Genomic DNA, 8,294 nt, shown 5'->3' with positions numbered 1-8,294 from the left:
GTACAAGGCAGTGTTCTGTGTGCTGGAGATAAAGCAGTGCCTGGGTACAAAGCAATGTCTTTGCCCTTGTAGTACTTACAGTCTATTGGGGACAACAGATAAAAATAAGTTAATGTATAAAATATCAGGTAGGAATGAGTGTTGTAAGAAAATGTAGAGAGAGAGTGATGGGGTCGGAGGAGGCTATTTTTGATAGGGTGATTGGAAAAGCCCCTATAATGAGGTGGCAATTGAACAGAGACCTGAATGAAGTGGAGGAGTGAGCTATATAGCTCTCTAGGGAGAGAGTGTTCCAGGTGGCGGGAACAGGAAGTACAAAGGTCCTGGGGTGGGAATATGTTACACTTTATTTTATTTTAAAATGTTCTTTCATAAGGAGGCAAATAAATCTTTTCATTATGATTATGATTATGATTATGATTATTTTGAGACATGATCTTGCTCTGTCACCCAAGCTGGAGTGCAGTGGTACGATCTTGGCTCACTACAACCTCTGCCTCCTGGGTTCAAGTGATTCTCCAGCCTCAACCTCCCAAGTGGTCAGGATTACAGGTGCCTGCCACCATGCCCAGCTAATTTTTGTATTTTTAGTAGAAATGGGGTTTCACCCTGTTGGCCAGGCTAGTGTTTAATCCTGACCTTGGGTGATCCGCCCACCTTAGCCTCCCAAAGTGCTGAGATTACAGGTGTGAGCCACTGTGCCCAGCCAAATACATCATATTTTAAATTGACTGCCTGCAGAATAGGTAGAAAGTAACATAGTGGTACGAAGAGTAAAATGTAAACTTGGCATTTAAGGAGGAGTGAAAAAGATAAACAAGTAATTTTTCAACTTTCAGCTGTCAAGTAGCTTCAAAATTGTACTTTATAGAAATAACAGTTATGTCAGAGGATAGATCATTGGCTCATAGGCCCCAGAGTATTTTTATTTCTTTCTCATATTTAATATGCCGAAATGGTCTTCTGTCTTCACCTTCCTCTGCTTGTTTGGACAGGTGTCAGAAAATAAGATAGGCATTTTTCTTATACTCACAGCTTTTCTCCTTATGTTATATGCACACACACTCAGTTCTGTTCAAGTCTTCAGTCTAGCTGGTGTTTATATTTTTTAAAAACAAGCAGAATTGGGTGATTAGTGAAACTGATTCTGTTTACTTTGAAATACTACGTGAGGCAGTGATCTACGCCTAAATGTTGGTTTCCAAAACAAAATATTTCTATGGATTTTTCTTTCTGCTACTCTTAGCCCACTGGTCCCTTGCGTCTTGGGAGCAGGGGCATCTTCATGCAGCCCTGAATAATGTACCATCAGTATGAGTAGCTCCTCCATGTAAGAGCTGAAGCAAGTTAATGATGGGAAGAAATACATTCATAGTGTAACAGGGGTCAATATTGACCATAGTTGTTCATCAGAGAACGTGTCTGCCCAACAAAGAAAGCACTTCAGCTGACCCACCGATGTTTACTCAACCGTGGAGGCAACAATGTAGTCAGTTTTAAGATAAAAGACCACACAGGGACTTTCTTAGAACTATAAGGAAAAGAGAACTTATTTTCTGCTTGGAGCTGCTGAGAGGGTAAGAAATAATTTAAGAGCCAACAGGCATCATTTTGTTATCATAAAGAGAAGTACTGGCTGGGCACGGTGGCTCACGCCTGTAATCCCAGCACTTTGGGAGGCCGAGATGGGTGGATCACGAAGTCAGGAGATCGAGACCATCCTGGCTAACACGGTGAAACCCCGTCTCTACTAAAAACCACAAAAAATTAGCCGGGCGTGGTGGCACTTGCCTGTAGTCCCAGCTACTCGGGAGGCTGAGGCAGGAGAATGGTGTGAATCCGGGAGGCGGAGCTTGCAGTGAGCTGCCATCACGCCACTGCACCCCAGCCTGGGCGACAGAGAGAGACTCCGTCTTAAAAAAAAAAAAAAAAAGTACTAACTAAAAATGGTGCCAACCCAAGAAGAGCAGAGCTGGGACATTGTTTGCAAACGTGGAGCCACCCATGCCTGAAGCCAGGATACCGCTCTCTCTTTCAGTTATAGGAGCTAATTATTTCTGAGCAGAATTTAACTGTTTTCCGCATTTTTAAGTTTGTCTTTGCTTAAGAAAATGAGTTGGGTTACTGTGTAATATGGTTTGGATTTGTGTCCCTGCCCAAATCTCATGCTGAAATGTAATTCCCAATGCTGGAGGCGGGGCCTGGTAGAAGGTGATTGCATCATGGGGGTGGTTACTCATGGTTTAACACCATCTTGCTTCCTGCTGTCATCCCAATAGTGAGTTTTCATGAGATCTGGTTGTTTAAAAGTGTCTGACACACTCCCCATCTCTATCTCTCTCTTTTCTCTCTCTCCCTGTATCTCACTCCTTCCATGTAAGATACCGACTCCTGCTTTCCCTTCCATCATGAATAAAAGCTCCCTGAGGTCTCCCCAGAAGCAGATGCATCCATGCTTCCTGTACAGCCTGAGGAGGCATGAGCCAATTAAACCTCTTTTCTTTATAAATTACCCAGCCTCAGGTATTTCTTTATAGAAATGCGAGAACAGACTAATACACTGTGACCTACAAGTGAAAGAGTAACTTTCATCTGACTCCCTGCTGGTGCCTCCCAGCAGGATACTAGAGCATCCAATAGACCAGAGAGGAGGCAGGGAGACCTGTATCCCTCAAATTGCCATGAGGAAAAATTTCAGTGCTGGACATATGATGGAATCATCCAAAGTATATGAATCAGTTAGGGCAGTTTTGTGAGTTATGAAACCTAAGCCTTTATTCTTTTTGCTCTGCTGTAAACTGAATAGAATAAAAATCCACCACAACCAAAACCACATCCAATCTGAGCCTTGCTCTTCAAAAATTTTAGCTGTGCAAAGCCTACATTAAAAGATATCTTTGGCCGGGCATGGTGGCTCACGCCTGTAATCCCAGCTCTTTGGGAGGCTGAGGCAGGCAGATCACTTGAGATCAGGAGTTCAAGACCAGCCTGGCCAACATGGTGAAACCCCGTCTCTACTAAAAATACAAAAATTAGCTGGGCGTGGTGGCATGCACCTGTAATCCCAGCTACTCGGGAGGCTGAGGCAGGAGAATCGCTGGAACCTGGGAGGCAGAGGTTGCAGTGAGCTGAGGTCTCTGTCTTAAAATAAAATAAGATAAAATAAATCTTCCACAAAAAATACATAGATTGGACTCCATTAAAATGAAAAACTTCTGTGCCTCAAAAGGCATTATGAACAGAGTAGGAAGGCCATCCATGGAATAAGAAAAAATATTTGCAAATTATATATATTATAGGAGATTAATACCCAGAATATATAAAGAACTCTTACACCTCAACAACAACAAAACAAATAACCTAACTTAAAAATGGACAAAAGACCTAAACAAACATTTATCCAAAGAAGATATGCAAATGACCAATAAGTACATTTAAACATGCTCAACATCACTAATTATGAGGGAAATGCAAATCAAAGCCATAAGGAAATACCACTTTATACCCATTATGATGACTATTATTATTATTTTTTTTTAAGTCCGGACATGGTGGATCACACCTATAATCTCAGCACTCTGGGAGGCAGAGGCAGGGGGCTCACTTGAGCCCAGGGGTTCAAAACCAGTCTGAGCAACATAGTGAGACCCTGTCTCTAGAAAAAAAATTTTAAATTAGCTAAGTGTGGTGGTGCACACTTGTAGTCCCAGCTACTTGGGAGGCTGAGGTGGGAGAATTGCTTGAGCCCAGAAGGTTGAGGCTGCAGTAAGCCATAATTGTGCTACTGCACTCCAACCTGGGCAACAGAGTAAGACTCTGTCTTCAAAAAAATAAAATAAAATAAAATAAAATAGAAACAGTAAATATGTGTTAGTGATAGAGACAGGGAGCAGCCAAAAGTCCCCTGGCAAAACCCCGCCCTTGAGCCTAAAGCAGCCTGAAGGCTGAAAAACCGGACCGCTGGTTCTGGATGAAGCCTGCCATTTCCTGACTGATTCTTTCTGAATAATGCCCACCTGCACACTGGGAGGATGGGATGGAGCCTCGGGAAGTTCATGGCGTTTGTAGTGGGGAGGAGCCTGGCCTCTCCTGTTCCTGTGTGGTGACCTGGGATTCAATCTGTGAGGCAGTAAATCTGCTAGCGGGACTCTCTCTCTTTGCTAAGAATTGTTTTGCCTTTTTCCTTTTTGCCCAATAAATTCCGTTTTCCTTACTCTTGTATATGTCCGCAAGCGTAATCTTTCCTGGTCGTGTGACAAGAGCCTGGTTTTGGCTGAACTAAGGAGAAAGTTCTGCAACATTAGTGAGGATGTAGAGAAATTGGAACCTTTTTGCATTGCTGTGGGAATGCTGCAGCTGCTATGGAAAATGGTATGGCATGTTCTCAAAAACTAAAACATATAATTACCATATGATCCAGCAATCCCACATCTGGGTAGATGCCCGAAGGAATTGAAAATGAGGGCTAGAACAGATATTTGCACAGCCATGTTCAGAACAGCACTATTCAGATTAGCCAAGGGGTGGAAGCATGCCAAGTGTCCATTGACAGATGAATGGATAAATGAAATATGGTATGTACATATAATGTGGAATATTATTCCGTCTTTAAAAAGGAAGGTAATTCTGATACACGCTATGACATGCATGAACCTTGATGACATTGTGCTAAGTGAAATAAGCCAGTCACAAAAGGACAAATACTATATGATTCCACTCATGTGAGGTACTTACAACAAGCAAAGTCACAGAAGCAGAAAGTAGAATGGTGGTTGTCAGGGGCTGGGGAGAAGGGAAATGGGACATATTGTTTAATAGATACGGAATTTCTTTTCGTGATGTTGACAAAGTTCTGAAGATAGATAGTGGTGATAGTTGCAGAACAATGTGAAAGTACTTAATGCCACTGAATTGTAAACTTAAAAATGGTTAAAAAGGTACATTTTAGGTATTGTATATTTTATCACAACAAAAAAATAAAATATAAAGATATCATCCAGAAGAATTGTGCTTCATTTAACAAACAGAAGATACTCCCAATCTTAATCAGTTGATGTTAGACAGGAAAATGGGAAGGCAAAAGTGATTGGCTGTGATGTTTCAGATTCATCAGCAAAACTGGGGTTTTTACATTCAACTAAATATGATAATTAGGTCATTTGCAAGAATGGAGCCTGCTTGCATGAACTTTCATCTTTCAACAATGACAGCAGAAAGAGGAATAATAGACACTGGTTGCTAACTAATGCCCCTTACCTTTTTTGCATCTTCAGTAGTTGTAGCAGGAAATAAAAGCTTGTCTTTCTTTTTAACTTTTTTTTTTAAAGGTACTCAAATGTCAACTTTATTGTTTCTATATAAACACTTTTTGTACTGAAAACTGTAAAAATAACAAAGTTTGCTGTGATTGCAATCCAAATTTTTGAAAGCCAGAAAATCTAATTATTATGCTATAGCCAAACTACCTAATGTTTTCTTTATCCACAAGTAACTTTGCTTCAATTTCTTGACGTTGGGTTTCATCTCATTGACTTTGGGCTTCTAAGACACATGGGAATACTTACGTCGTCTTGGCTTCTTTGGGTCAAATCAAACAGTAGAGCTAAAGTTATTCAAATACGTTCAAATTACACAAGTCCCTTATAAATTACTAGTATCATAGTAGGAAGAAAAAGATACAAGAAGAAAAATATATCCTAGAACTCATTATCAAAATTATTGGTGTATAGTCTATACTAGCATAGAGTAGCTTTCTCAATCTGCTATATAAAATTACCAGCAAGAAAAAAAGGTGCAAGAATAAGGTTTATGGCTGAAGTGGCTTGGTGTCATAATTCCCTATTCTAGCATTCTCAGAAGGATCCCATCCATTAGACAAGCAAAAACTGCAGGGACATCTGAATGGTCTTGATTTCTTCTTAACTCCCTTAAGCCCAGTGTTTGTTAGTATTCTTTCACGCGTACGAACTCCGCCGAGTAACATGTATCTGAATCTTGCCATCCTCTCTCTCTGCACAGACAGCAATGTTCTCACTCCTCTCCTCCTGTAAAGCAAGTCATCTGTGATTTCCCTGAGTATTGTTGCTCTTGTAGACTGTTCATGGAGTAAACCTTAGGGTAGAGGGGAAGGCGATTCGTTACTAGCATTGATAGTCAAGTTACTAAGGTTCTTTATCAACGTCTCGGAGCAGATTTGAGAGTCCCCTGAATCGTCCTGGGAATTTTCTTTGGTGAGCATTTGTGAAGACTCTGGGATGGAGGTTGGATTAAACTTCTGTGATGGGTCCATCGGCATCTTGACACAACACTAAGCTTCTCCTGGATCTTTGAAACCTAGCAGAAACTGATGACGGAGCCTCAAATTGCTATAAAGTAGCCCAGAAAGAGACTGAAAACTGGAGCTCCAACCTCTTTTTAACTTTTTAAGCTCTGCCAGTCTTGCTTGTCTTAACTGTCGAGATTCTTCACTTCCCTGTAATGTTCTTCATGTAGTCAACATGAATTTACTCAAGTTTGAGTAGATTTGATGGTCAGTGGTTTTGTGCAGGTTATTCTGTTTGCTCTTCTAGATAGATTCATTCTCAGCCCTTCTCTGTTTTATTCTCTGCTTCAGGAGGAGATAATTATGGGCTGCATCACCTTGGCCCCATCACTCTCTGGCTTCTAGCACAGTTTGGCCATGGAGAGGTAGCAACAGGAGATGAAGCAAGCAGGAGGAGAGTGCTCTGAGCATTCTCTGGATGCTCCCTGCCTCACCATGGTTTTGGCATGGCTGGGATCCTCTATCTCCCACTACCGCATCTGTAGGGCAGCTCCCCTCCCTTGACTACAGATCTCACTGCACCCTGGAAGCACCATTTCTCTTTCTTGTCCATTCAAGCTTAGGGGAGGTAACAGCCCCAATGCTGCTAGTCCCTAGGTATTCCTTGATGCTTATTGTTTTCCTCAACCATGCCCAAATCCTTGACACAGTTCTTTCATTTCATCCTCCTCAATTAACCCTATGAGCATGTCATTTAGTTCCTTCCAAGACTTTGACTAACACAGACATTCGTATGCCACCAACACTGGCTCTTCTGATGGTCCTACTTCCCTAATACATGCTGATATGCCCAGAGAGAAGAGTTTAAAAGGCCAGATTGTCATTGATGGCTTGATGTCCACATGTCCTAAATTCACTGACTATATGTAAAGCATTTATCACAGTGCCTGGCCCATAGTAAGCATTCGATAAGAATTATTGTTGTTGTATCATCATCATAATAACCAGAGGATGGCAACCATTGTCTTTTTTAATTCACTAAAGGGATGAACTTCATTTAACTGCTGACATTTTATTTCATTGTTATTGGGGGCTTAATACAGCCAGGCCACTTAGTGGCTTTACCTCATTTAATCATAGCTCAGAGCAGTGCTATGAGGTAAGTACTAGAGAATTTTTATTTCTGTCTGGCAGATGAGGATACCAAAGCTTAGAGAAGTTATGTGATTTGTCCAAGATCACACTGAGGTAAGTGGTGAAGCTGAAATATGAACACAGGCTGCTGGCTCTAGAACCTGTGTTCTTCTCAAGACAGCCACAGCCTGCCAACATAAGATGGGTGTGGTCCCTTTCTTCTTGGAGGTAAAGAGGAAAACAAGCCTTAAACAAGTAATTACAAATATGATGCATCTTACTGGGCAAATCGAATGTCATCCAGAGAAAGTGACATTTAAGCTGAGAACTGAGGGAATGAGGCAGACACAAGAGATGGTCTGCCATTCACCTGCAGATTTGGGAGCAAGTTGGGGTAGGGCTGTCCATGTTTCTTCTTGGATTGTCGCAGCAACACTTAGCATCTTGTTCTGAACAAAGTCTACCATCAGCGAATGTTTCTTGACTCTATTGAAACAAAGATACTTAATTTCTCCCCTATGGATGATTACTTCTGGTGGAAATCTTCCTTAATAATCGCTTGTAAATCAAAGTCTTCACAGTGCCTTCTAAGGTCCCAGAACCAAACTTGCCTCCTGGTTACCTGTGACACCTACTAATTTCAACAGAAGCGACATGTGTTTACTTGAAGGGAGAATTTGGTTGACAGGATATTGCATAGCACTTAATGACAATTCCATCCCATTCAAATACACAGTTAGTATCTATAATCATAGTTTAAGAAGATTACATGTCACATGAATTAGAGGTTGTGGAGTCGGAGCCACCTCCACTGTCTGATTGTTGTACGTTCCTTATCCTCTTTTCCAGTTACTTTCCTTCTCAGATTAACACCGTGTTATTATTTTTTCTGGCACCT

General features: G+C 41.3%; 1 pseudogene; it reads right to left on the bottom strand.

The window, feature by feature from the left end:
• Positions 1–5,806: 5,806 nt before the first annotated feature.
• LOC100454695 (developmental pluripotency-associated protein 3-like) lies at positions 5,807–6,289 on the bottom strand (annotated as a pseudogene).
• Positions 6,290–8,294: the final 2,005 nt, after the last annotated feature.

This window comes from Pongo abelii, chromosome 10, assembly GCF_028885655.2.
Source record: "Pongo abelii isolate AG06213 chromosome 10, NHGRI_mPonAbe1-v2.0_pri, whole genome shotgun sequence".
Classification (NCBI taxonomy): domain Eukaryota; kingdom Metazoa; phylum Chordata; class Mammalia; order Primates; family Hominidae; genus Pongo; species Pongo abelii.
The sequence above is the reverse complement of the archived record's forward strand: the minus strand, read 5'-3'. Positions and strand labels throughout refer to the sequence as shown.